The sequence below is a fragment of the Perognathus longimembris genome, chromosome 28 (assembly GCF_023159225.1).
Source record: "Perognathus longimembris pacificus isolate PPM17 chromosome 28, ASM2315922v1, whole genome shotgun sequence".
Taxonomy (NCBI): domain Eukaryota; kingdom Metazoa; phylum Chordata; class Mammalia; order Rodentia; family Heteromyidae; genus Perognathus; species Perognathus longimembris.
The window spans coordinates 58,459,632-58,487,095 of record NC_063188.1 but is presented as its reverse complement, the minus strand read 5'-3'; the positions used below and the strand labels follow the sequence as shown (position 1 = coordinate 58,487,095).

The following is a 27,464-nucleotide window of genomic DNA, read 5'->3' as shown; positions in this document are numbered from 1 at the left end:
GAGCGGGCCTGGCAAAAAGTGGGCAAGACAACAAAAAGTTGGCCATGGGGGTACATCCTATAATTCTGGTTATTTGGGAGGAATAGGAAGGAGGATCCAAAATTCTATCCAAAAGCCAAGTTTAAGAAATGGCTATGGGGGCTGGGATGTAGCTCAGTGGCAAAGCACTTGCCTAGCAAGTGCAACATCCTGGGTTCCGTCCCCAGTACCAAAAAAGGAAAGACAAAAAGAAAAGAAATGGCTATGGCTGGGAATGTGGTGTACGGGTATAGAGTGCTTGCCTAGCATGCATGAAGCCTGAGTTCGATTCCTCAGCAAGAAGTGACGCTGTAGGGCTAGGAATATGGCCTAGTGGCAAGAGTGATTGACTTGTATACATAAAGCCCTGGGTTCGATTCCCCAGCACCACATATATAGAAAATGGCCAGAAGTGGCGCTGTGGCTCAAGTGGCAGAGTGCTAGCCTTGAGCAAAAAGGAGAAGCCAGGGACAGTGCTCAGGCCCTGAGTCCAAGGCCAAAAAAAAAAAAAAAAAAAAAAAAAAGAAGTGACACTGTGGCTCAAGTGGTAGAGCACTAGCCTGGTGCAAAAAAGTTTAGGGACAGGGCCTAGGCCCTGAGTTCAAGCTCCAGTACCAGCACTACCCCCAAAAAAAGAAAAAGAAAAAGAAAGGAAGGAAGGAAGGAAGGAAGGGAGGAAGGAAGGAAGGAAGGAAGGAAGGAAGGAAGGAAGGAAGGAAGGAAGGAAGGAAGGAAGGAAGGAAAAAAAAATAAAGGAGGGGGGCACCCTCAGTGTCTTATTGATAAATACTTAAGAACCAAGATGCGAGGTTCACAGTTCAAAGCCAGCCTGGGCAAGAAAGTCTGTGAGACTCTTATTTCCAAGTAATCACCAGAAAACTGGAAGTGGTGCTGTGGCTCAAAGTGGTAGAGCCCTAGCCTTGAGCAGAAGAGATCAGGGATGGTGGGAAGGTCCTAAGTTCAAGACCCATAAATGACCAAAAAAAACAAATCAAAAATAAAGTATCTGACTTATGTAATTGTAACCCCACTGTACAACACCTTTATAGTAACAAAATTTTTTAAATGTGAAAAAAGGGAAAAATATATTAGTTCTTTTTTGTAAAATGTAAGCATTCATTTAGACTAAAAACAAATAACTAAAGCATAAATGGATTGGAGATGTGGCTCAAGGGATAAAGTGCCTACCTAGTAAATGTAAGGCTGAGTTCAATCCCTAGTACTAGTTCAATCCCAAAAAACTGCCCAACAATGGTGGCTCATACTGTTATGCCAAGTCGCGAAACCACCACCAAGAAGACCACCTAGACTCAAACATTCTGAAATGCAATAGCAAGGCAAGACTTTATTCAAGTGGGGCAATTACACAGAGCTTATAAAGGCAAAAGACAAAGTTACAGCAATCAGGTGTTTAAGGAAGCAAGATTACGGGTACAAATCTGATTGGCTCAGGGTTCGAGGCATTCTAGGGGCGGTTAGAGTTAAGCAATCCCAGACGGTTAGAGTTCTTGACCGGCTGGACCCTAATAAGCTTGTCCTGGGTTTGCTCATAGTTTAAACAGACAACAAAACGGGGGCTGCCTGAAAATGGGGTTCACCCTAACTCTTATTCCCCCCTTCCCCTTCTGATAGGTAACTCGAGAACCAATCGTGGTTCTCCTTGCTTATTAGTTTGATTCTGACTGAGAATCGGTAGGGATAGATTGGTATTGTGCCCACAATACCATAAGTTGTAGTGGCGCTTTACTCAGTTGGTAGCGGGTGTGGCTCAGGAGGAGGTCCAGTCTCATAAAGGGCCTTTAGCTTGAGCCAGATCTCTTGGTGGACTTGCTATAGGGCTCAGAGGGGGCGATAAAAGCTCATAACAAATGCGATTACAAGTTAGGAATAACATTTAGATGACATCACACAAGTCCCTTAGCCCTGCAGATACAGGTACAGATAAACATAGTTTTACACCAAAGCCCCAATTCTGATCCTATTATAGCCAATTTGATTACATACCAACTTTACCCATACATAGGCTCTAATTTTAAGACCTACTGATACCATTTGTTACATACTCACTTTCTAGGGATTGTCTTTCTCATCTTTAACATGCCAAAACCTTTTAAAGGAAACATTTTTGTTTTCTCTCTCTAAAGTCTTTCCTTATACAGTTTTATAATCTGTGTCTTATAAAATTTAACATATCCCCACTCACACCATCTTCTACTTCCTCACACCATCAGTGACTTACTGGAACATTCTGTGACAATTTACTTTTTAAATCCCTTTCTTATCCAGAGGAAACCATTTCTCGATCCCTTTCTCCAAGGCTTTCTATACTAACCTCCCTCTTTACATTTCCTTGGGCTTCTTTGCTGCTAGAGTTTTAAACTGTCTACATTTTCCGGTTTATCTCAACTACATCAAGGCAATTTACTGTGATTCCACCCACAGGCTGTTGAGCCAACTATTCTACAGTGGATTTCTCCAGTTTCCAGTTCCTCTAAGTGCCTAAGGTTGGCCAGTGGCATCTGCAAGATCCACCCACAGCAGGGCTCCATGAAGATGCCCCCGGCAGTTTAAATCTCTGTCCAGTTACCTTGGTACCTGGCACACCTGATGGCAGTTACCTCCCTCTCTTCTCTGAGGTCACACCCTAATCCATCTGTACACATTTTTTTTTTCTTTTTTTTTTTTTGGCCAGTCCTGGGCCTTGGACTCAGGGCCTGAGCACTGTCCCTGGCTTCTTCCCGCTCAAGGCAGCACTCTGCCACTTGAGCCACAGCGCAACTTCTGGCCGTTTTCTGTATATGTGGTGCTGGGGAATCGAACCTAGGGCCTCGTGTATCCGAGGCAGGCACTCTTGCCACTAGGCTATATCCCATCTGTACACATTTTAATACTCGGACATACCTCCACCCCAGGCATTGCCTGGAAGTGACTCTCCAGCCTGTCATACATGCTTTGAATTTAGCAGCAGGCCAGTCTGCTTGAAAATTTCTTACAATATCCAATTTTCTTAATAGAGCTAGTTAGCAGATCCAACGCACTTTCCAGCAGAAACCAGCTGCGTATGATAAGAGTCTGACCTGAAGATGTAGATTCTTCCAGATGACTGTTGACTCTCCTTGATCCTCACTCAAATGCAATGGGCAGGGGCCACGGTGGTGTCAGGCAGCAGTGGCTCCCAGTGGTTCCAGTAGAATGTCACACCTTCTGGGTTACCTGCAACTTTCTCCATAGACTGGTTAGAGAAGCTTAACCTAAGTTAACCTAAAGCCTAACTTTAGTCAAATTTCCTAGTATTTTCCTTATTCCTTCTTAAGCACACTAGCTTTTGCAAGCTGGCACATTACTGAAAGTCAAGACAACTTTAGGCAATCAATGGCCCTTGGGTCATTTTGCCAGGGCAATAAGTTTAAACCAGTTATTTCCAATAAGGCTAGGATTTTTTTTTTTTAAACCAACATAGGCGGCTTGGCCTGTAACCATTTCTCACAAGTGCAGTCTCTGAATACTGTTACCTCTGTTTTCCATGCCTCTAGTTTATCCTGCCTCATCTTCCCAAAAACAACTCTGGTTCCTTGGTCCTAAAAGGGGGAGCTGATGGGTGAAGATCATCCATCTTCTATAACTTCTTCATGCTGACTCAGGGATGTTGACCTTACGAGGCCAGGAACCTTAACCTTAGTCTACTTTACCAAGGGGCTGCAGGATCAGATGTCCATTAGGAGCTTTACTCCAAACTGTAAATTACATTCAACATTTTAACTTTCAACTATACAGACTTCTTTTTGGGCTATCGCAGTGTAGCCTTTTAACATTCTAGTTTGTGAAAGTTTTTCCTGACTGGCTAGGGAACTGATCTCTGATGACCTAAAAAATGCCTACATTACCTTTGCAGGCCTTTAACAGATCTCAATAAGGACACAATCTCAGGTCTACAAGCTTTCTTTCCTAAACAGATATATCAGCTTAAAATTCTCACTGCCAGTCAGGGCTTTGAGTAGATGCGGGGGGTTGGGATTTTAAACTATCCTCTCATTTGACAAACTTACCCTTACTACCCACTATTACAGATGACTGGCAAGTTCCTGCCCAGTAAACAGACATGGGCATTAGAAAGGCATGCTTACGAACTATTCTTCTAGGACTTCCCGGCTTTTATTAGCTTTTGAAAGGCAAAACGGGAGTGACTCTAGGATCTGACACCAACTCTGCCATCCAAGCAGTGGCTTACTGCCTCTGGATGCTCCATCACTTTTGTCCCAGGAGGAGTGACTTTTCACTGGACTTGAACTCAGGGCCTGAGTGCTGTCCCTCAACTCTCCAGCTCAAGACTAGCACCCTACCACTTTGAGCCTCAAAGCGACTCACGACTCTGTTCCCAGCACATCTGCTGGCCAAGTAGAGATGAAGACTTTCACAGGGACCTTTCTTTGCCCGGGCTGGCTTTGAACTACAGATTTCAGATCAGTGAGTCTTACAATAGGCCATTTTACTCCAATTAAAAGCAACAAGGTTGTCCACAGAGAAGTAGTTTTTAAGCATGCTCTTACCTGGAACTTATTAAGGGCCAATGTTAGATCTTGACAAACTTGTAGGAATTACCTGTGCTTCTCTGTGGGCCTGCTGGAGACAAAAAGCCTACACAGAAACTGGAATGGCAATTAAACATTTGGGTAGCCATCTCCTTTTCTCACTTTGCAATAATAGTGAGAAACGTTGGCCCATTTTGCCATTTCTTCCTACACACATAGAGTTAATGAGAGTTTACTCCTATCCCCATTAGTTTAATATATATCCTTTAAAAATCCAAATCACAAAAATAGCACAGGAATTGAATCACATCAAATAAACTTCCTAACCATTAGAAATTCCAGTCAAATCATTCATTTTTAACAAGGTTTCCAAAGGTCACCTGAAAACAAAAGAGACAAAAGAAAGCCCTCTATTGGCTCCATCCCGACTCCATAGGGCTTGATGTGTTCACGCCAGCTTGCCCTTTGTTAAATCAAGTCTTAATTTATTAAGATACCCACTTTTTTTTTTGACTGCTAATTAAAGAACCCTAAGAAATCCTTTTTTAACTCTAGTTCGTTTTTTTTTTTTTTGTTTGTTTTTTTTTTTTTGGCCAGTCCTGGGCCTTGGACTCAGGGCCTGAGCACTGTCCCTGGCTTCTTCCCGCTCAAGGCTAGCACTCTGCCACTTGAGCCACAGCGCCGCTTCTGGCCGTTTTCTGTATATGTGGTGCTGGGGAATCGAACCTAGGGCCTCGTGTATCCGAGGCAGGCACTCTTGCCACTAGGCTATATCCCCAGCCCTCTAGTTCGTTTTTAAAACAATGCAATCCTTTAAAGCATTTGGTAATGCCCAAACTTGATGACCATTTGAATTTAAACTTAAACTTAGTTTTGCATCATACTGCAGTCTTGAACATGTTCACACTCACACATGCACACACACACACACACACACATACATATTCAAAAGATCTTAAAGCGCGCAAAATAAGCATCAGCTGTACATTTTCCAGTGGCAAGAGGTTTAAGACAAAACCTTTAACAAATGATTTTAACATTGTCCAGCCTCATTTTCCAGGGCTTGATAGTCTTAGTAAAACCCTTCTTGGTTTCGCTTTTGTCTGGATGGCCCAAATGAGGGGTGCAAAGTCCTGATCTTACCTATGTCAAAACTTCCCTCCGGTGGCCAATTAGTTCCCTTAAAGGTGGGCCATTCTGACATGCACAGGGAGCTTTTCTTTCTTAAGGGCCACACCCTGGTTCTGAGCTATCTCCTTAACCTCCCTTAACTACAGACCAATATTACTAATGAACACAGACGCAAAGTTACTCAATAAAACATTAGCTGCAGGATCCAGAAACTGATCAAGAAAATTATACATCATGACCAAGTAGGCTTCATCCCACAGTCACAAGGATGGTTCAACATCCGTAAATCAATCAACGTAATTCACCACATAAACAGAACTAAAAATCAAGAATCACATTATCTCAGTCGATACCCAAAAATCCTTTGACAAAATACAACATCCATACTTATTAAAAGCTCTGGAGAGAACAGGAATAGATGGAACATTCCTCAAAACAATAAAAGCCATATACAACAGACCAACTGCTAACATCATATTAAATGGAGAGAAACTTAAATCATTCCTCGTAAACTCAGGAACAAGACAAAGATGCCCACTCTCCCCACTTCTTTTCAACATAGTGCTGGAATCCCGAGCCATAGCTATAAGGTAAGAGGAGGACATCAAAGGGATCCACATCAGCAAGGAAGAAATCAAGCTATCCCTATTCGCAGATGACATGATCTTATATCTGAAGGACCCAAAAAACTCAGTCCCCAAACTCCTACACCTAATAAACCATTTTGGCAAAGTAGCAGGATACAAAATCAATCCACAAAAGGCAGCAGCTTTTCTGTACACCAGCAATGTACAAACAGAAAAGGAAATTATGGAAACAATTCCATTTACAGTAGCCAAAAAAAGAATAAAGTACCTAGAGATCAACTTAACCAAGGATGTGACGGACCTATTTAATGAAAATTATAAAAATCTAATAAGGGAAATCAAAGAAGACACAAGGAGATGGAAAGACCTCCCATGCTCATGGGTAGGCAGAATCAATACAGTGAAAATGGATATTGCCCAAATTGTTATACAAATTCAATTCAATCCCTATCAAATTACCAATTACATTCTTCACTGAAATAGAGAAAGCAATCCATAAATTCATATGGAACAGCAAAAGACCTAGAATAGCCAAAGCAATTCTAGGCAAAAAAAAAGCCGTAAAGCCTGGTATTGGTATAAAAACAGATTGGAAGACCAATGGATTAGAATTGAAGATCCAGAAATAAAACCACACTCTTACAGTCAGCTGATATTCGACAAAGGAGCTAAAGACATACAATGGAATAAACATAGCCTCTTCAACTACTGGTGCTGGGAGAACTGGGCAGCCATATGCAGAAAACTCAAAAGTAGACCCAAGCCTATCACCATGCACCAAGATCAACTCAAAATGGATCAAGGACCTCAATATCAAACCTGAATCCTTGAAACTACTGAAGGACTGAGTAGGAAAGACACTAGAACTTATAGGCACAGGAAGGAACTTCCTGAATAGAGTCCCAGGGGCACAACAAATAGGGGAGAGACTCAACAAATGGGACTACTACAAATTAAAAAGTTTCTGCACAGCTAAGGACATAGCCACCAAAACAGAAAAGACAGCCAACCATATGGGAAAGGATCTTTACCAGCACAGCAACAGACAAAGGCCTAATATCTGTCATCTACAGAGAACTCAAAAAACTAAGCCCCTCCAAGCCCAATAAACCAATTAGGAAATGGGCAAAGGAGCTAGAGAGAGACTTCACAAGAGAAGATATAAAAATGGCAAAGAAACACATGAGGAAATGTTCAACATCCCTGCTAGTAAAGGAAATGCAAATAAAAACAACCCTGAGATACCACCTCACCCCAGTTAGAATGGCCTATACTCTGAACTCAGGAAACAACAAATGCTGGAGGGGGTGCAGGGAAAAAGGAACCCTTCTCCATTGTTGGTGGGAGTGCAAATTAGTACAACCACTTTGGAGAACAGTATGGAGGTTTCTCAAAAAGCTCAATATAGACCTACCCTATAACCCAGCCATACCAAACCTAGGCATCTATCCTAAACAGCAAACCCCAAGATATCAAAAAGACATTTGTTTATCGTGGCACAATTCACAATAGCCAAAACATGGAAACAACCCAGATGCCCCTCCACAGATGAATGGATTCAAAAAATATGGTACCTTTACACAATGGAATACTACATAGCGATTAGGAATGGTGAAATATTGTTATTCGCAGGGAAATGGTCAGAACTCCAACAAATAATGTTAAGCGAGACAAGCCTAGAACACAGAAAACAAAGGGGCATGATCTCCCTGATATATGACTGTTAAGAGAGGGTGACGGAGAGACAGTAGAGACCAAGTCTGTGAAACCAAAAACTGCTTGTCAAATAGTATTCCCCACAGGATTTGGGCAGCGACCCAACAGTATGTAACTAAAACCAAACAATTACTCAACACATGAAGGTCAAAAATTGACCTCTCAGTGGAATACAATAGCTCAAAATCTATGTATGTACGTTCATATAAGACTACTGTCGACATATTGTCTAATATCAACGTTACATTTAAAGCCCTAGGCGAACTTTCTTGGGCGTGGCCACGTGACTACTGTATATGTTCTTGATACATTGTGTATTGTATATATGTCTACCTGACCTAGAGAAGGGAAAGAAAAACAGGGCGTAAGATATCACAAGAAATGTACCCACTCCCCTACTATGTAACTGTAATCTTTTTGCACAACACCCTGTCCAAAAAATTTCTGTTCAATTAATAAATAAATTAAATTAAAAAAAAATACCTCCATCCTCAGATCTTAGCCTCCTGAATAGGTAGGATTACAGGGGTGAGCCTCTCGTGCCCTGCTTTTTTCTTGGTCTTTAAATATCCTAGAGTATTTATAGAGTTGTAAAGAAACTATACTATGGTATTACCCCTACATGTTTTTTAGTGATAGGAATTTTTATATTTAATTTTTCTACATTGTATGTGTACATTGTGTATATATAGTGTGTATATATACATTGTACTATATTTTATTACATAATATATTTTTGGGGGGGTGGCTTTCAACTGTTGGTTTCTTCTTTGTTTTGATACTGAAGATTGAACCCAGGACATCATGAATACTAAGTGCAGGCTGTACCACTTATATTTCCAGCCCTTAACAGGTTTTATTTTTTAAGATGCAGGCAACTTAATGCAATTCAAGATAGATGGAAATTGTCTTTTAAAATGACAGTTAAAAAAAAAAAAGAATCAAGGAAGTTAAGGTCATAGTTAATAATGTAGTAGTTACCTGAATGGAAACTGATTCTCTTTGGAATGAGTAACAATAGTACTTTTTGTTGGTGTCTGGGATACAAGTTTTAAAGACAATCTATGGTTTGGATTTTCTTATTGGCTTGAAAAGAAATGTTACTCATTCTGTTTGTCCTTTATTTCTAAGAGAATATTTTCTTTAATATTCCAAACCCCAAAACCTTACCTTTTCTTTGCTTTTACTAAGCCACTGGGTCCTGCCTCTTCAGGAATCTGATTTTCTTTTTCAGAACCTTTAGGAGACAGCCTGAAGTACTCTCCAATTCCTTTTTGCCACTTGGGAGTTGGGCATACACAAACTGGATTCCCTCCTGCATACTTGTTTTCAGCTATAAAACATAAGCAGAACTAAGTAAGAACTAAGAATGTGGTACTGAGGAATCAAACCCAGGTTTCATGCATGCTAAGCAAGCACTCTACCACAAAGCCACCTTCACAGCCCCTGGTTTCTGATTCTTCATCTTCCTGTCTCAAACCTCTCAAGTGACAGGAATGCAGGTGTATACGTCACAACTCCTGCTGGAACTTAATTACTTATAGACTCTCAAAAGTATTATGTAATCATATATCCACCTTAAAACATGAAAATGGACACAATAAAGATATATTCAGTCAATAAAAAAAAAAAAAGGGAGACGGAGAGACAGTAGAGACCAGGTCTGTGAAACCAAAAACTGCTTGTCAAATGGTATTTCCCACAGGATTGGGGCAGCGACCCAACAGTATGTAACTAAAACCAAACAACTGCTCAACATATAAAGGTCAATAATTGACCTCTCAGTGGAATACAATAGCTCAAAAGCTATGTATGTATGTTCATAAGACTACGGTCGACATATTGTCTAATATCGACATTACATTTAAAGCCCTAGGCGAATTTTCTTGGGCTTGGCCACGTGGCTACTGTATATGTTCTTGATACATTGTATATTGCATATATGTCTACCTGACCTAGAGAAGGGAAAGAAAAACAGGGCATAAGATATCACAAGAAATGTTCCCACTGCCCTACTATGTAACTGTACCCATTTTTGCACAACACCTTGTCAAAAAAATTTGTGTTCAATTAATAAATAAATTTAAAAAAAGAAAAATATCGAAAGGAGAATGTCACTAATGAAAATGTAATCATTTTCAATTAATAGACAATTTAAGGGAAATCTGAATACATGAGGATCTTACAATTACAGAAGGATCTGCAGACTTTTCTCTACTCCCTTTGGATCTTCTTATCTCTAATATTCAACCTGGAGTACTGTTTGAAACCATTAGCATTTATACCCACTGTCTTTTTTGAGTGATGGGATGTCAAATTTGGTTAATTCTGTTGAATGTCCCCCTCATCAATCTCTTATTGTTGTTTCTTCCTTTCTCACATTTCTATTTCTGTCACCTAACATAATAAATATTACCTTTTATTTTTAAATATCATAATACATTTTATGTGTGTACTATACTTATGGATAATATAAAATGTTGTATTATAAATATTACAATATAAAATCTTGCTTCAAAAAAAAAACAAAAACCGGGGGCTGGGAATATGGCCTAGTGGCAAGAGTGCTTGCCTTGTATACATGAAGCCCTGAGTTCGATTCCCCAGCACCACATATATAGAAAACAGCCAGAAGTGGCGCTGTGGTTCAAGTGGCAGAGTGCTAGCTTTGAGCAAAAAGAAGCCAGGGCCAGTGCTCAGGCCCAGAGTCCAAGGCCCAGGACTGGCAAAAAAAAAACAAAAAACCCAAAAACTAAGGAACGGCTTGCAGGCCCTAAGTTCAAACCTCAGTACAAGCACAAAAAAAAAAAAAAAAAAAGGATAAAACAAAAGACTTGGTATGAAACTTAAATGAAAGAAACTCAAAACTAACACCCAGGAAACATCTTTATCTACTTTATTAATACCCAAAATAACACAAACTAAAATGTGATGGATTGTTTATTGACACTCAAAGACACACAAACTAAAACAAAATGGACACCATTTTATATTTGCTTCTCTAATTGGCAAATAAAAAATAAAAATATTACACTCGTGCCTGAACTGGCCTCCATGCACAATCCTCCCCATCTCAGCCTCCTGATAAGCTGATATTACAACCTTTGGCCACCGCGCTTGGCACTATATGCCAATTCTGAAATGGGGTTATCAGTGCATATTTAATAGCATGGCACATAATTGAGATTTACTCACTTTAACATAGCAGGCAAACAAAGTTCATTAATAACCCCAAGAGAAACAACTGACAAAGACTGCCATCCTGCCCCCCAAAATTTACTTTTCAACCTAGAAAGAAAATACTACTACATCAAATAGAAAACAAAATTGCAAATAGCAAATTTAGCCATGAAAATTCAAAAGTCCCCCCCAAAGTAGGAAATTTTTCTAAAAACAGTAAGTTGGTTCATTATTAGAAAAACTATTAAATGTAAATAGAACAAAAACGACTAAAGAAAAATTATTTCTTTTTACAGTCACTATTTACTTACCTGACTGAGTGAGATACCTTTTCTTTTGTCCAGTTCACATGTTAAGATGTCAGTAGAAAGATTAGTTCCTCCATATCCTGAAAGCGAAATTTAGGGACAGATATAAAAAATTATTAACGGCATGGCATGGCTCCCTACGACCTCTGTAGGAACAGAGGTTATAAACAAACATTTACTTACTTATAGGCTTAAATGAGGCACATGACACGCTGGTGGAGAATGCAAACATGTAAGCTCTGAACAAAAGGATAAGAATAAAATAAAGATAATGGCACATTTAAGTCATTCAACAAAGATCCATGGCCGGGGTACCTGTGGCTCATGCCTGTAATCCTACCAACTCTGGAGGCTGAGATATGAGGATGGCTGTTCAAAGTCAGCCTGGGCAGGAAAGTCCCTGAGACTCTTTTCTGCAATTAACCACCAGAAAAGTAGAAGTGGTGCTATGGCTTAAAGTGGTAGAGCACTAGCCTTGAAAGAGCTCAGGGTCAGCACCCAGGCCCAGAGTTCAAGCCCCATGATCCACAAAAAAAGAGAAAACAACAAAAAAGATGAGGTGAGGGCTGAGAATATGGCCTAGTGGTAGAGTGTTTGCCTTGCATACATGAAGCCCTGGGTTCAATTCCTCAACACCACATATATAGAAAACGGCCAGAGGTGGCGCTGTGGCTCAAATGGCAGAGTGCTAGCCTTGAGCAAAAAGAAGCTAGGAACAGTGCTCAGGCCCCAAGTTTAAGACCCAGGACTGGCAAAAAAAAAAAAAAAGGATGAGGTGATATCATGCTATGGCCTGTGGACTAGTGCCAGCCTGTTTCTTCAAGAAAAATTTTACCAGACACAATCACAGGATTGACTCAAGAGTCAAACAAAAGTACAGTTTTCTTTGGTTAATAGGATATATTGTCTATAGCTATGTTCATGCTACAAATGTAAACTTAGGTAGGATAATGGTCTTTATAGACCAACAGCAGTACAGTATGCATTTATGTGATGGATGGAAAAGCAACAAGACCTAACAAAAAACCTAGACTTAGCAGAAAACCTAGATAGAGCAGAATGAGGAAAATTTACATTCATAATTGCTTACCAAAGAATTAAGACTATTCCTAATAAACTTAGTTAAGTAATCAAGGCAGAATACTGTATGTCAAGCTGGCATGAGAAAAGGAGTGCAAACGATTGGAATCAATGATAAACTGGGGTAATAGTAACAAAATGTATGTTACCTCACCATCAGAGGCTTAGGAGACAAATAACTGACCAAGTTAAATATGTATCAAAAATGTCTATCAAATGCTAGCCTTCAAACTACTACAGAGCCATAATAATAAAAAATAGCTTAATATTGGCACAAAAATAGACCTGAATATCAATGGAATAGAGAAGATCCAGAAATAAAACCATACATACTGCTACAGCTATCTGTTATTTGATAAGAAAGCCAAAGACATACAGTGGGGGAAAAATAGCCTCTTCAACAATTGGTACTGGGGAAACTGGGCAGAAAACTAAAATCCCTGCTTGTCATCATGCACTAAGATGGGGCTTAAAGTAGTAGAGTTCAAGCCTTGAGCTGAAGAGCTCAGGGAAAGCACCCAGGCCCAGAATTCAAGCCCCAGGACCAACCAAACAACAAGAACCAAATAGAGGGGCTGGGAATATGGCATAGTGGCAAGAGTGCTTGCCTCGTATACATGAAGCCCTGGGTTCGATTCCCCAGCACCACATATATAGAAAATAGCCAGAAGTGGTGCTGTGGCTCAAGTGGCAGAATGCTAGCCTTGAGCAAAAAGAAGCCATGTGGCAGGTTTCCTTTCTGGCAAAAACTTTTACACAAAACACAACAGTAAAATTTACCACTCAGATAAAGCTATTAATACATTCTACAACTCATCTTTAAAATAAGAAAATTTGACTCTGGGTTTTTGGCAAAGAATCAATGAGAGCACACAGTATGAAAGCTCACAGTAAATGCTCAATAAAAAGCATCAAATAAATAAACTAAGACTTTCACATTACCCCAATAGACAACAATAGAAAACAGAAAAATAACCTTTTAAGGTATATTTTTCCAAGAAAGGTTAAAACTTCTGTGGAAATGACAGATGAGGTTAGTTTATCAAAATCAGGGTACATAATATAAGCTAATAAAAATGAAATGAAATAAAGACAAGATTAAAATAGGATATATATGAATGAGTACAATTTTCAAAGTCAACCTGAAAACAACAAAGAAATGGGAGAATCAAGAGAAAATAAATGAGTTGACTACAATAAAACATAGTTCCTTCTGTATGCATAGCCCATTTTGTGAATGTGCTGTTAGTTAATTTAATGTTAGGAGGAAAATTCAGAAGCAAACTGATTCCATTTATTCTAGAATCAGCTATAAAGTCCCACAGAAACAAAATGGGAGAAGAATTTGTGGACACATTACATTTAATCTATGCTAGAAGTTGACAAGCTTTCTGTAAAGAGCCAGCTGGTAATATTTTCAGGCCCTGTGGACCATGAAATCTATATCAGCTACTTAATACCTAACTCCACTGTAATGCAAAAGACAATAAGGAAGATTGTGTTCCAATAAACTGTTACAAAAACAGGAGCTTAGGGGCTGGTAAAGTAGCTGAATGGTAGATTACACACTCAGTATGAAACTTTCAGTTCAATTCCCAGCACAAAAAACAAAAACAAAAACAGGAGCATATGCTACTTACTTTACTTGAGTCACCCATCCACTCCTCCACTTCCCTGTTTCACTTCTGACCTATTTATTATTCTTTTGGTTGGTCGTGGGGCTTGAACTCAGGGCCTGGGTGCTAATCCTGAGCTCTTCTGCTCTAAGCTACCTCTCTACCACTTTGAGCCACAGTACCACTTTCAGTCTTCTGGTGGTTAGTTGGAAATAAATGCCTCACAGACTTTCCTGGCTAGGCTGGCTCTGAACCTTGATCCTCAGATCTCAACCTCCTAAGTAGCTAGGTTATAGGCGTGAGCCTCCGCTGCCGGACTGAGAATCAGCAGTGGTGATCACAGACTGGTTATCGCCTACCAGTTTATTCTTACATGATAGAGTAGGTTGTAGACTCTAAGGCTACTGGCCTGCCACTTGTGTTCTGGAAATGGCATTTCTAAAAGCAGGAGCAAGAGGAAAGCCAGCCTTTCCTCCCCTACTTACCTTATTCACTGTTACTTTAATCACTGAGAAGATTCCCCTTTCTGCTGTGCAGTCATTCACATACATCTGACAGATTTGGTATCCACAGAGCCGGAGATAAAGCTGAATGGTAGAGTGCTCATCTAGCATCCACAAGGCCCAAGGACTGATACACAGCACTACATATACATGCACAAAAAACAAATGAACAAAAACTGCTATTTTCTACCAGGCACTGGTGGCTCATGCCTGTAATCCTAGCAACTGAAGAGGCTAAGTTCTGAGAATTGTATTTCAGAGCCAGCCCTGGCAGGAAAGTCCCCATGAGACTATTTCCAATTAAGCAACAGAAACAAAGTGGCACTGTGGCTCCAAGTGGTAAGCACTAGCTTTGAGCAAAAGAGCTGAAGGACAGGGACCAGGCCTTGAGTTCAAGCCCCACAATCAACAACAACATAATCCAGCCTACTGAGGACATCATCTATAACCTTTTCTAAACTTAAGCACTGAAAGATGAGTATTACAAGAGTGACTGAGAAGAAAAATCATAAGATGTTGCTTAGTTTAACACAATCATTTTTATTTTATTTCTTTATTTTTGCCTGTCCTAGGGCTTGAACTCAGGGCCTAGGCTCTGTCCCTGAGCCTCTCTGTGCTCAAAGCTAGTGCTCTACCACTTGGGCGAAAGGGCCACTTTTAGCCTTTTCTGTTTATGTGGTACTGAGGAATGGAACCCAGGGCTTCATGCATGCTAGGCAAGCACTCTACCACTAAGCCACATTCCCAGCCCATGTAATTATTTTTAACATAATTTTTCACATCGTTTTACCATGTTGATGGTAAAAGAAAATCCACTAACATGATACACTGTACATTTACTAGTTGTTTATCCCTTTGCCCAACTTCATCAACATGAAAGTTCCATAATAGCAGGACTTTGTAAATTCATAGAAATGGCTCCAGCACTAAAAGGTATGTGCTTAAACTATATGCTGAAGGATGGCTAGTGTCATGTGGTGACCGTATTCTCTTTCTTTCTCCACCCCCCCCCCCCCAAACTGGAGAACCTCATGAAAAGTATTAACTTACCAAGGCTTCCAAACTGCCTCCCAAGGACATCTGTCACAACAACAATTCATCCTGGAACACTGGTGAACTTGCTGAGGCAGAAGTCTTAGTGAAACAAACAGGAAGATCTTACAAGTTGCTCTTCATCAATAAACACAAGCACCCTAGGTGATTTTATGCATAATAAAATGTTATACCATAGAAATTTCCATTATCAAAGAAGTACTGAAAAGGTATTGTAAAAAAAAAATTAGCATTAAAAAATCATTCTGAGCTGGGAGCTATTGGCTCAAGCTTGTAATCCTAGTTACTCAGGAGGCTGAGATATGAGGATTGCAGTTAGAAGCCAGCCCAAGCAAAATAGTCCCTGTGAGACTCTTGTCTCAAAAAACCAGAAGTTTGAGCTGTGGCTCAAAATGGTAAATCACTAGCCTGGTGGGAAGGAGCTCAAGGACAGTGCCCAGGCCCCGAATTCAAGACCCATAAACAACAACAACAACAAAGAAATCATTACGGTCTTCTTCCATTTGGAATATAAATGACGCACTGGGTAAAAGATGAAAGTAGGGGCTGGGGATATGGCCTAGTGGCAAGAGTGCTTGCCTCATATACATGAGGCCCTGGGTTCAATTCCTCAGCACCACATATACAGAAAGCGGCCAGAAGTGGCACTGTGGAGCTGTGGCTCAAGTGGCAGAGTGCTAGCCTTAAGCAAAAAGAAGCCAGGAACAGTGCTCAGGCCCTGAGTTCAAAGCCCAGGACTGGCAAAAAAAAAAAAAAAAAAAAAGATGAAAGTATTACCTTAGATTCACATCCATTTGCTACTCCCAAGCAGCTATCATTTTGGGTAATTTCCATATCTCCCATTTTTACAAGAATGGGAAAAGTAGGTTATGTTCTAAAGATCCTATGGATAAGCCAGGCATTGGTGGCTCATCCCTATAATTTCAGCAACTCAGGAGGTTGAGATCTGAGGATGGAGGTTCAAAGCCAACCTGGATAGAAAAGTCCGTGAGGCTCTTTACCTCCAATTAACACCTTAAAAAGCTGGAAATGGGAGTGTGGCTCAAGTGGTAGAGCGCTGCCTTGAGCAATGAAGCTTAGGGACAGAGCCCAGGCCCTGAGTTCAAGGCCCAGAACCAGCACACACGCAAGCACACACACACACACACACAGAGAACCTAAGGATAATAAATCCTTTATTACAACCTAGATATTTTAACCTGTTTCAGAGCAATTTCTGATAGCTATTAAGACCACCTTCTGTATCACACAGCCTAGATATTTTAACCTGTTTCACATAATAATGGGAAAATGTAAGTAATTTTCTGATACCTATGAAGACCACCATCTGTACCCCTCCCCTTACTGGACTAGCATATGAACGCTACTGATCATTTACTACGATTTCCCAATTACTAGGAAACCATGTATAGGACACTGTTGACCCTTTCCCAGGCCTTTAACTTCACTGGATCAGGCAGGACTCGATTATAACTCTTCACAAGTGGCATGGTTTTCATGTCAGTTGGTGTTACCTGTAGGATAGGAATAAAACAACAAATCCAACAAAATGATCAAGGTTTGAAAGCTGCTTTAATTTTATTGTGACTACCACTGCCATTTATCCAGTCTCAGATTTCACATCATCATTATGTTCTGGGTTTTTTTTTTTGTCTGTCCAGGGGCTTGAACTCAGGGCCTGGGTGCTGTCCCTAAGCTCTCCTGCTCAAGGATAGTGCTCTACCACTTGAAGTCACAGAGCTATTTCTGTTTTTCTGGTGGTTACCTGGAGATAAGAGTCTCATGGATTTCTAGTCCAGGCTGGATTCAAATCACAATCCTCATATCTCAACCTCCTGAGGTTAGGATGCTCTTTAACAAAGGCCATGAGTGGCAAGGCCTACAACTGTTTTTCAAATTTTTGTCCACAGCCAGTGTTCTACCACTTGAGGTACTGTACCCTCTACTTTCAGCTTTTTGCTAGTTAATTGGCATTAGCTCTCCAGGAGTACTCTGCCTGGGCTGCCTTGCAACTACAATCCTCAGATCTTGGATTGCGATGGGCGGTGGGGGGGGGGGGGGGAGGAGAAAAAGGTTACTGGGGCTTGAACTCAGGGCCTGGGCGCTATTCCTTAATGTTTTTGCTCAGGGATAATGCTCTATCTCTTGAGCCACAGCACTATTTCCAAGTTTTTGGTGGTTAATTGGAGATAAGAGCCTCACAGACTTTCCTGCCTGGGCTGGCCTTGAACGACAACCTTTAGATCTAAGCCTGAGTAGCTAAGATTACAGGTGCGAGTCACTGGTAGACCTCAGTGTTTTGAGCAGCTAGGATTATAAACAAGAGCCACCAGTGACCAGGACCAGCTAGTAAGAATTCTTGCTCCCATTTTAAATGAGGTTAACTCGGTTTCACATGTTAGCACACAGTAACCCCAGCACTGGGGAAGCAATTCAGGTTGGCCTACAGAAGCCAGTTCAAGGCCAGCCTGAGCTGCACAATAAAATCCTTTCTTGGGTTAGAGGTGTGGCTTTAATTGGTAGAGTGCCAGCTAATGAGTGAAAGCAGTAGGTACCCAGTTCATGTCCTTTCCTAGTCTTGGACCTAAAAAATGGAAAGATTCTTTCTCAAAAAAAAGGGGGGTGAGGGTGAGGGGGAGAATGGGGACTTTGTACAACTATTTAAAGATAATAAAAACAGAGGGAGGGGCTGGGAATGTGGCTTAGTGGTAGAGTGCATGACTAGCATGCATGAAGCCCTGGGTTCAATTCCTCAGCACCACATAAACAGAAAAAGATGGAAATAGTCTTGTGGCTCAACTAGTAGAATGCAGCAAAAAGAAGCCAGAGACAGTGCTCAGGCCCTGAGTCCAAGCCCCAGGACTGGCAAAAAGAAAAAAAGTTATTTTAATAAGGGGTGGGGGGCTGGGAATATGGCCTAGTGGCAAGAGTGCTTGCCTGGTATACAGAAGCCCTGGGTTCGATTCCCCAGCACTACACATATAGAAAACTGCCAGAAGTGGTGCTGTGGCTCAGGTGGTAAAGTGCTAGCCTTGAGCAAAAAGAAGTCAGGGACAGTGCTCAGGCCCTAAGTCCAAGGCCCAGGACTGGCCAAAAAAAAAAAAGAGGGTATTCCGGCAGTAGAGCACTTGCAGAGGACAGGGAAGGCTCTGGATTGCATCCTAGCACGCGCGCGCACACACACACACACACTTGCATGTGTGCACGCGACAAGTTTGAGTAGAAGTATCAAGTGAGTATACCAAAGTGCAACTACCATATGATCTGATACTTTTTTTAATAGGTGTGAGCCAAAGGTGCCCAGCTGACACCAACTTTTCTAAACTCCTTTGAGCTTACCCACGTACCAAGTCCAAGTTAACCTCATTTAAAATGGGAACAAGAATCCTTTCTAGCCACATACCAGTGGATCTTACCTATAATCCTAGCCAACTTCAATATCCCTTTCTTAGTATCATGGTTTGAACTAGATTGCCTTCTGAGAAAGCAAAGCACCAAGTTAAACCCCAGTGCTTCAAGAAAAAAAAAATCTACTCTTGAATCCCTAGCAAGCTTTTTATGTCTACCAGTTTATAAACCTACATTCCATATTCCCGACACAAACAACCCTCAGAAAATAAACAAAACCTAATTCACCAACTTATCACTATCTGATGGCATCTGGCTCATATTGGTAGGGGAAAAAAAACAAACCTCTGGGCTTCAGTTCCCACCAGGACTTATTACTTGCCCTAAGTAAAAAAAGAAATAACCAAGCCAGGCGATGGTTCCTCATTTTCCCTAGTTTACCCGGCTTCACAACCACTTCCAAAACTTGAGCTTTTCTTTCATTTTGGCTTATATAACTCTCCACTGTCCCAACCCACGTCACAAAAAAGCCTGGTTTATTATCCATAGCCACAAAATTAATAGTTTACAGCGAACAATACTTAAACAGATTGTCCGAATCAGAAATAATGTGTGGTTTCAGGAAAACAGTAAACACCTCCACTACACACACACATACAATCTTTGAGAATATCTACTCCACCTACATATTAAATGAGGGGAAAAAAATGGGAGAAGCAACATGCTTCCGCTGGCTTTTTTCAAACTCGGGAGACAGGAGATTAGGAGAGTCCAACAGCGCCTCACTGGACAGCCCAGGCAGCAGCTACTCAGGGCTGCCTCCCCCAACTCCCGGCCAGCAACTGTGAATTACATCACTTCCGCCACCCAGTCTGCAGTTGGGGGTTGGGAGCAGAGTGCCGGAGGCCACTGCAGGTTGGACGCTGGCCAGCTGGCTTGGCTGGCCTGGACTACCTTTCCCGAGGGGCCCCGCGGCTGATGTCCTGCTCTCTACCGGAAGTAGCCCCCGGAACTTCCATGCTGACATTTGGCGCGCGATAAAAAGCGAGAAACTAACAGGCTAGTTTACACCGGATGTAAGGGAAACCTAACATTTCCGGGCTCGGCCACATGGCAGCCACGTCAGCTACTTCCAGGTGTTCGTTGCTGCACCCCAGGGCTCTGCTTCAAGAGAGAGGCTTTAAAACGTTTATACAGTTCTTTAGCTAGCACCGGCGGCTCACACCTGCAATCCTAGCTACTCAGGAGGCTGAGATTTTAGGATTGCAGTTCAAAGCCACCCTGGGCAGGAAAGTCAGTGAGACTGTAAGCCGCCCAATCAGCCACCAGGAAACCGGAAGTGAAGCTGTGCCTTAAAGTGGTAGAGCACTAACTTTGGGCAAAAAGCTCAGGGACACTGACTGAGCCATGAGTTCAAGCCCCAGGACCATACCCCCTCCCCCCAAAAAAAGAGAAAACCTTTACTGTTCCAAAAGAATTCCTTTACAGTGTATATACCATATACTAATATATACGTATATGATATATCAATAGCTAAAATACATCATGACTGAAGTTTATCCTAATGTAGACAAGTTGGAAAGTAAAGAAGCCCCCAGGACAGGAGACCCAGAGTTCTGCAATCTATACAGGTTTTACCTCCTAATCCACAGGTTCCATTAACAAAACAATGTAACAAAGCAAATGTATCCAGTCTTGTTTCTCTGATGTAAAACAGCATCTCAGCTTTATTCCCTATCAGGATTTTAATAATGAAGCATTATGAATGCAGGTGTCTGGGTTAACTGCAAGGCTATTCTCTTTCTCCTGCTCTCTTTCATTAACTGCAACTAATCACTCTTTTTAGAATATATTCTCTAGCTAGACACTGGTGGTTTAGGCCTGTAATCCTAGCTACTCAGGATGCTGAGTTGAGGATAATGGTTCAAAGCCAGCTCAGGCAAGTCCATGAGACGCTTATCTACAATAAGCAACTTGGAAAAAAAAAAAAACAAAGGTGACACTGTTCAAAAGGAAATGTACTCATTACCTGACTTAGGTAACTGTAACCCCTCGGCACATCACACTTATAATTGAAATTTTAAAAGCTGGTAGTTGTACACAATGGAATTTTTTTTTTTTTTTTTTTTTGCTAGTCCTGGGCTTTTGGACGCAGGGCCTGAGCGCTGTCCCTGGCTTCTTTTTGCTCAAGGCTAGCACTCTGCCACTTGAGCCACAGCGCCACTTCTGGCCATTTTCTGTATATGTGGTGCTGGGGAATCGAACCCAGGGCCTCATGTATATGAGGCAGGCACTCTTGCCACTAGGCCATATTCCCAGCCCAATTGTACAACTTTTAAAGATAATAATTTTAGAGCTCCTCTGTGCTTTAACTTTTTTTTGCCAGTCCTGGGCCTTGGACTCAGGGCCTCCTCACTGTCCCTGGCTTCTTTTTGCTCAAGGCTAGCACTCTGCCACTTGAGCCACAGCGCCATTTCTGGCCTTTTTCTGTATATGTGGTGCTGGGGAATCGAACCCAGGGCTTCAAGTATACAAGGCAAGCGCTCTTGCCACTAGGCCATATCCCCAGCCTACACAATGGAATTCTACACAGCTATTAGAAATGATAAAAATAATGGCAATTTCGGGGAAATGGACAGGTCTAGAACAAATCATGTTGAGCTAGAACATAGAGACAAACAGCAGCATGGTCTCCCTGATACGTGGGTGTTAGAAATGAATAACAAAGAGATGTGACAAAGAAAACAGGAACCAAGGTACCAATTCACAGGAGACCAAAAAAGGTCAATCTTGGGAGAAAGGCACCAAAAAGTAAAACACAAACACTAATTCATATGTACATAAATTAATATCCAAGTTGAAAAGAACTCCAAAGAAAAGGACTCCATAAGAAAAGGACTTCTTTTTAGTTAGTCTTAGAGAATTTAAAGGATCCTATACCCTTTACCTCACATATGGCTATATGTGTCGTGCACACATCTGAAAGAAGCTGGGAGGGCACAGAATGAGTGGAAAATGGCGGGGGGTGGGGGGGTGGGGGGTGGGGAGGGATGATACAGTAGAAAGGGCCCAACAGCTGCAATGGACACTGATGAGAACAAATTAAACAACTCAACGGCAGCTGGGAGGAAGGAAGAAATTAGAGAAAAAGAAGCAACAGATTACAGTAAGCAAAAGAAACGTATGTGTACGTATCACCGATCTGGAAGGAATTGTTTTATTGTTAATAATCATAGACGTCATAAGCATTGTAGACCAGATTGACAATGTCCATCAAGGGGAAGATTTTTTTTTTTAATGAAGAAAGCAAGGGGGAGTGGGCTGGGGGGAGGAATGGGGTAACAAGTATGACAAGAAATGTATATGTACTTACTACCTTAAGTATGTAACTGCAAAAAAAAGGCATCAGAAAAAATAATTAGAAAAGTGTAGCCTCAAAAAATGTATCAGCATGTCCTAAAATAATATAGCAAGTCACAAAAATGAAAAGATTATATACCATAATAACTGGCTTCAAAGACTGATTTAATTTTTTGGATAGTTATAGTATTGGTAATGTTCAAACCCTTGACAATTCTAATTCTGGTTCTTTTCTATGAAGAGATAAATAATAAACGTTAAACAAAACAAAGCCACTTATGATGGAAGGGTGTCCAAAAGAAATGTACTCATTACCTGACATATGTAATTTAACCCTTCTATATAACCTTTAAAATAACAATTTAAAAAGGAAATGTGTATTTTTCTTTTTTTGCCACTCCTGAGGCTTGAACTCAGGGCCCAGTCACTGTCCCTAAGCTTCTTTTTCTCAAGGCTAGCACTCTACCTCATGAGCCACAGGGTACCACTTCTGGCTTTTTCTGTGTATGTAGTACTGAGGAATCAAACTCAGGGCTTCATGCATAGTAGGCAAGCACTCTACCACTAAGCCACATTCCCAGACCCAGAAATATGTACTCTTTTTTACCTGACTTATGTAACTGTAACTCCTCTGTATATCACCTTTACAATAACAATTTTAAAACTTTTTAAAAGAAAAAAATTATTACATAATTTTAAATACTGAAAATCAGTGTAGCACAATGGCTCATGCCTGTAATATTAACTACTCCACAAGCTGAGATGGGGAAAGCCCAGGCAAAAAGTTCAAGAAACTTCATCTCAACCAATAAAATGCTGGGTGTGATGGCCTGCACCTTTCAGGCCAGCCCAGGCAAAAAAACCAAACCAAAAAAAAAAAAAAAAACCTATTTGAAAAATAACCATAATAACCATCCCAGCTATTTCCAAATCCAATTTTTTTAATTTTGTCTTCCCAGTACAAAGCACAGCCTTAAAAGCAGTAAACAATGAACAAAATACTTTTAATCGAATCCTAGAGAAGTGAAAGGAAAAAAAAAAGCAGTAAACAGGTTTCATTTCTTAAGGTCTTAATAAGTGAATTGCATGCTTTCAGACAAACCTGAAATCACAAGGAAAGGTTCCTCTAAATGTGCCTCTCATTTTAGGAGATAAGGGTATATTTAAGAGCACAGGATTCTGGGCCCACCTTTGGTCATCCAACTGGCCACAGAATCTTTGCATGAGTTACTTAATCTGTGTCCTTGAAATTTCTTATTTGCAAAAAATACTGCTTTTTCCTAAGTTGGTTGGAGAGTACTAAATGAGTTAAGGCACATGCAAATACCACGTGGACCAGGGATCAGTATTCAGCACTAGAGCTACAGACATAAAAGTATGTATTGTTAGGCTATATTAGACATTGCCAGAAACCACACAGACATCCAGGTGAAAAGAACAATGAAAAGGTTTGTTGCCAGCAAAGGGATGGGCAAGACTCCTCTTCACCAGGGAGAAGTGAGAAGTGCCAGCTATTTTCTGGGGTGACCTTTATAACCTAGGAGGTCTTAGAGGCAGGGACCCCAGTGTGGACATGCAGACCAGGGGCTCAGTTCTACAGAAAGAAAAATAAATTTAGAAACCAAAGCAAAAGTGTAGGTGACCTTCATATTATTAACATGATATATTTTTCAATCACCATTTACCGAGATCTCCTGTTAAACAGTGTAACCAACACTTGCAGGTACAGCCAATTCCTCACTTCTATGTTCTCAAGGAGAAAAATAAAGGGTTTTTGGACAAACACTAGATTCTCTCGCTGCAAACACTGAGCTTGGCTGTCTGCGACTTTCAGGTAAGACAGTGTGTTTGGAACCAAAATTGGCAAGCTAGGTTTAGAAGGTTTCAAATGTGCGTGACCTAAATGTGGCTGGTGTGACACGTGTGCTATCTCCGTGTGTACTACACGCTGACAACTGCCATAACGTTTTGCAGTCTTGATCGCTTCCCTATTTTGAAACCTCCACTTTGGCTTGCTAGTAGGCGATTAAAATGTCGAGATTCTCCTCCTCCCCTCCCCCCAGATTTGGCTACAGCGCAGGAAAATTGCAGCTAAGAGGAATTCCTTCAGCAACTAGTCCAAAATGGCGAAAAGCAATTTACCTAGCCCCCTCGCCATTTTGAAAACTGAATTACATTACCAAATCGCTGTACGTCATCCCGATCCCAGTCAGTCCGTCTGAAATGCGCAGGCGCACTGCTCCTAACACCATTGAACACAACACCAACCAGGCTCAGACACTTACGCGCATGACATTTATTCCCTCCACACACACACACACACCTGTCCACCCACACACGTACGCACGCGCACCCCGTGTAAAGTTGTTTTCAATGCGCCTGCGTGCTTTTCCCTTTTCAACCCCGCCAGTGCGTCTGCGTGCGTGCCTCTCTCCCGCGCCCCTGAAGGCCCGCCCCTCACGTCAGATAGTCTCCAACATACTGTAGTGCAACCGTGCAGGGCCGGGCTTCTTCATCCTGACTCCCAAACGCCGCGCACGGGGCACATCCTCTTCATTTGCCGCTCGGCCTCCGCGTTTCACACTTTACAGACGGACACACACCGGTGTGTTATTGAGCTGTTCCAGCCACAGCTGTATCCCAGGTCTCCACGAGTCTCTCCTAGCCTTCCCGGTGTGGATAACTAAGGGAAATGGAATACACATGAAGGATTGGAGACCACCTAGCACTAACTCTGGAGGGAATCCACTCCGACACCCAAGGGAGGGGATAGAGGACCCTAAAATTGACCAAGTGTATTAATAAGATCCGCCAACATGACCAAAAGCAAAGAAGCTCTAATAAAATTCCAGAGGAGCCTAAACCTCATCCTTCCGATACATCTCGTACAAATGAGGAACCCCAATATTTTAAGACCGGGAGAATACCGATGGCTAGGTACCTGAACCCTGCTTAGAGAGAAAAAGTGCATGGATCACATCCTCCTGGAGGTCCGAAGCCCATGGTGCCCTCCATTTCGTTCTCCTCCATTAAAAAGGGAAAATGCTTAAATTTAGGGCTTCCCATCCCTAAATGCGCTCCGGCTCCCCCCTCCCCTCCCATATAAGTGCTCCTTTCGCTGTTCCTTTACCTCCTGGTTGAATGCAGTGTTGCAGAAAGAATTCGTAGTGCTGACTCTGCTGAGAAAGTGGAGAGATACCTTGGTGGCCGCAGCAGGCATTAAATGGCCAGTGATCAGCCTCCAGGAAACATGCCACAACTCCAGCTGTGGCGCAGGAGCCAGCTAAGCAGCGGCTTTTCTAGAGGCGCCGCAGTGCTGAGGGCGCATGCGCAACGCTTTTTTTTTTAACCCTCTAGGCCCCCCCCACCCGCCCCCTCCCACTCCCCCCTCCGGCCCCTCCCGCTGAGCACCACTCTGGAGCAGTTCTGACCCTTTGTAGCCAGTCAACAAACCCTTTCACCTCCTTTCTTACTGCTCTATTCCCTAGCCCATCTTGCCTTCCTCAGCGCACCCTGCCGTCCATCCCATTCGACCATTGCCAAGTCTGCCTATGCTTATTTTTGCTTTTCTTTTTTTGTTGTTTCTTTTTCTTTTCTTTTGCTGGTCCTCAGTCTTGAACTCAGGGCCTGGGAACCGTGCCTGAGCTTTTTCTATTTCAGGCTACCACTCTACTATTTGAGCCATACTGCCAATTCCAGCTTTTTTTTTTTGGTAGTTTATGGGAATTAAGAGTCTCACAGACTATCTTGCCCCGGCTGGCTTCGAACCTTGATCCTCCTATCTCCTGAGTGGCTAGGATCAAAGGCATGGGCTGATCATCAGCGCCAGCTGCAGCCTTCCAGTTTTCTACAACTTTCTGGGTATCTGCACTCTATTAGGCCCCTTTTTTTGTTTTTCTGGTCCTGAAGCTAGAACTCAGGGCCTGGGGTCTGTTCCTGAGCCTTTCTGTACTCAAGGCTATATTCTTTCTGTACTTTTTGTACTCTACTTGGACCACAGCACCACTCCAGCCTTTTCTGAGTAGTGTTTTTTTTGTTTTGTTTTGTTTTTTAGATAAGAGTCACTTTCTTGCCAGGGCTGGCTTTGAACCACAATCCTCAGATCTCAGCCTCCTGAGTACCTAGGATTACAGAGACTTGAGCCACCAGGCCTGTTGGGCCTTTTTACTGTCTCCTACTGTGCCTGATATTCCAATCTTTAAAAAAAAAAAAAAAAAAAAAAAAAAGGCCTGGCATCCTACCAACCCAGGAGGCTGAGAATGGTATTTCCAAGCCACCCCATGCAAGAAAGCCAGTGACATTCTTATCTCTGATTTAACCACCAGAAAACCAGAATTAAATCTGTGGCTCCAAGTGGTAAACGTGCTCAGGCCCAGATTCAAGCCCCAAGATAGCCAAAAAGAAGAAAGAAGAAGACCATCTACAAAACAACAACAACAATAATAATAAACTAAGGGGGAAAATAAAAATAGATGTAGATAAGTGAGAGCTCTTGCCTAGCATCTGGAGGCTTTGGCCAGGAAGATAGCCACCGAATATCCAAAGCAGCTCTAAGGTAGAGTTGAACAGAATGTCCTGTTGAAATACATTCAAAGGGGCTGGGAATGTGGCTTAGTGGTAGAGTGCTTGCTTTGCATGCATGAAGCCCTGGGTTCGATTCCTCAGCACCACATAAACAGAAAAAGCCAGAAGTGGCACTGTGGCTGAAGAGGTAAGTACTAGCCTTGAGCAAAAAGAAGCTCAGGGACAGTGCTCAAGCCCTGAGTTCCAAGCCCCATGACGGCAAAAAAAAGAGAAAGAAATAGACTCACAGAAAAGACCCAGAAACAGGAAGCCCCCACACACATACAAAAAAAAAAAAAAAAAAAAAAAGGAGGCAAAACTGTACATGAAGATCTTTTGTCTTGGGCCAGAAATGTGACTTAGTGGTAGGGTGCTTGCTTAGCGTGCATGAAGCCCTGGGTTCGATTCCTCAGTAGCACTTAAACAGAAAAGAGCTGAAGTGCCACAGTTGTTCAAGAGGTACAATGCTAGC

The 27,464-nt window shown here is 41.8% G+C and overlaps 1 long non-coding RNA gene across 1 annotated transcript; it reads right to left on the bottom strand.

Moving 5' to 3' along the window:
* Nucleotides 1–14,433: 14,433 nt before the first annotated feature.
* LOC125343965 lies at nucleotides 14,434–25,533 on the bottom strand. The gene is made up of 3 exons (XR_007209392.1): nucleotides 24,610–25,533; nucleotides 15,719–15,802; nucleotides 14,434–14,808 (listed from the first exon to the last, which is right to left on the bottom strand). It is a non-coding gene; the product is annotated as an uncharacterized LOC125343965 (long non-coding RNA).
* Between the last annotated feature and the right edge of the window lie 1,931 nt (nucleotides 25,534–27,464).